This window comes from Crocodylus porosus, unplaced genomic scaffold (genome assembly GCF_001723895.1).
Source record: "Crocodylus porosus isolate Cpor-Errol unplaced genomic scaffold, CroPor_comp1, whole genome shotgun sequence".
Classification (NCBI taxonomy): domain Eukaryota; kingdom Metazoa; phylum Chordata; order Crocodylia; family Crocodylidae; genus Crocodylus; species Crocodylus porosus.
In genome coordinates this window covers 33368749-33371291 of record NW_017728913.1, presented here as the reverse complement: position 1 = coordinate 33371291, position 2543 = coordinate 33368749, and the positions used below count along the sequence as shown (strand labels likewise).

The 2543-nt window shown below is 45.0% G+C and overlaps 1 long non-coding RNA gene across 1 annotated transcript in view; it reads right to left on the bottom strand.

Annotated features, from left to right (window-relative positions):
- Positions 1 to 2264: 2264 nt before the first annotated feature.
- Positions 2265 to 2543, bottom strand: part of LOC109309830 — a 4935-nt gene continuing 4656 nt past the window's right edge. Inside the window, exon 3 of the long non-coding RNA XR_002101072.1 lies at positions 2265 to 2275. This is a non-coding gene — a long non-coding RNA (uncharacterized LOC109309830). The remainder of the gene's footprint in view (positions 2276 to 2543) is intronic.

Sequence of the window (2543 nt, the reverse complement as noted above, 5' to 3'; positions counted from 1 at the left end):
TATACTTGGGGCTGCAACTTTCTTGGAGTGCTGGAAAGGCTCCAGTTATGGGATAATGCCATCCTCATGACTCATCCTGCCCATCAGCTGACTGGGGACATTCTCCCATGGCAGGAGTCCTGGGACAGTTGCAGCTACTAAAGTGCAACCCCCCACCATGCATTTTTCCAGGTCACCCCAGGAGTGCACAGTGAATGAGGTAGATGTGCACTGAAAGGGTTCCAGCTTCAGGGCACTGCCCCTTTCCCCATCCTGCCAATTAGTTGACTAGTGGGACAGGCAGGGAGCAGCCTTCTCCCATGGCTAGAACTGTAGTACAGCCCTGAAAGTGTTCCAGATGCCAGAGAATGGCCCCAGTCTGTTCACCTCTCCAGGTCACTCAGGAGGGTGATCTGTCCCACAACAGCACAACTCCAGCTGTGAGAAATCCCCCTGCTCATGCACAGATCAGTTCCTGGTCTGGACAAGGGCAGGAAATAGATGTCTGGGGCTGGTTTCTGCCAAGCTAGTGTAGGAAGGGAGGTATCTTCCAGGTTGCAAGAGGGAGAACTTCCTTGCAGAAGAGTTAATTCTCTTCTGCAAGAAATCCCTTGAACAGCAGTACATTCTCCCAGTATACATATAATGCCTGTTCATAGCCATTTTCTTCACTGGGGGGGTTCTACTGACAGGGTTAAGCTGGTATACTATAGTGGGAAGAAGCTTTTCTAATGGGCAAGCCATGAGACTTGAGTGTGGATCTGAGAACACCCATGTTTGATATATATCAGAGGCAAATTTAGGGGGTGGAGAGGGAGGGGTGAAGAAGGGAATGAAAAATCATAGAATTATTGTTTCAAGCTCTATTCATTTCCTTGGGGTTCTCTCATTCAACAGAAAATGCTGAATGGGCCACTTGACACCTCTGAAAACCTGTTTCTGTTTAAAGGTTGACTCGCACACATCCTCCAAAATCAACATGTTTGCACACTTGTCCTTGAAAATTGGTGTCCCTTGGGGATGCAAGATAGCATTCACATTCCACAATTTGGGTCATTTGAAACAGGGGTTCCCAAACACAGACCTCCAGAAAAAAAAAGCGTTTAAGTTGGTTGAAATCTATCAACACTTTTGCTCACATCTATGGAATCAAATCATGACTCCAATGAGGATTCAAAGCATTTCAAACATTATCATTCACAGGCTAATGTATGGTACTGAACACATTATTCAGCAGAGATTACTCTCAGACCTTCTAAGCCCCTCCTGAAGATGCTAGGATCCAAAGAAGCACAAAAGGGGAGTCCAGCACATCTCACTGATTCTGTCTCAGTCTAACCCCGAGGCAGGAGCATCCCTAACCAAATCATCCTATACAAATCCATAATCTAACCTCTTGGCAAAACTGTGCAGTCAACCCTGACATAATATAAGACATAACAACCTAACCTGCCACAGGTAAAGGGAACCGGCCAATGTCTGGCTACTGTAGAAGTTGTTAATATGTGCACATGACATCCAAGGAAGAGGGCCATGCCACCCACTACAGGGGAAGGCAAAACCCCACATAATACATATCAATCTGACCATGGGGTAACATTTCTTTCTGACCCAAAATATGGAGATTGGTCTGACCCTAAGTGAAGGGATAAGATGCTTTAGCCAGGAACCACTGGGTTTAAATCACAGCAGGGACACTGGCACAGCCCAGTGAAAATCCCCACTTTTGGCTGCAGACAATACACAATACCACTGAGGAAGGCTTTAAAAAAATTCCACTGGTGTGTAGCAGGAAGGGGGGTAGAATTCCCTCCAAGCCCCGTGCAGCAAACTAGTGAAGCCCAGAAGCATAGGAAAGATCCATAGAAGAACACAGGCATGTTCTACACCTAGATCATCACCAATCAGTGACTGTCCAACCTTTTTTTGAACACCTCTAGTGATGGAGAGTCCACATCTTCCTTAGACAGTCTATTCCACTGTCCTACTATTCTAACAGTGAATAAGTTTTTCCTGATACAAAATATAAACCTACTTTGCTGCAACTTCAAGCCACTGCCCTACTCTTTGCAGCAGCAAGAGAGAAGAATAGTTTTCCCCTCAAGCCCTTCATGGAAGCCCTTTAACTATCGGAAGACTGCTATTATGTCCCCAGCCACATCAGTTCCAAGACTACAGCCTGTGGAGAGCTTGGACAAGAAATGCGTCTTCAATCACACTCTTATAAAGGGCAAGGCTCATACCTAGACATGTCTGTAGGTAGACTGAACATCAGAAGACACAGCTCAGTCTGTCTCTGCCCTCATAAGCTTCATCTCAGGACAGTCAGCCAGGCTATTCAGGTTGAGTTCCAGGTAACAAGATAGAGCTTGAGAAGAGGTCATCTCCACATAGCACTTTAAACAAACATAGTGTATCACATTTTTTAAAATAGCTTGAAAAAAAGCTTATTGAACACTTCCTTTGAATTTAAAGAAATAATTCATTATCTCATAGAATGTAGGGAGTGAGGAATTCAGGACTGAGCAGGTTTGAGCTTATTCTCAAACATACAGTAGTTACCA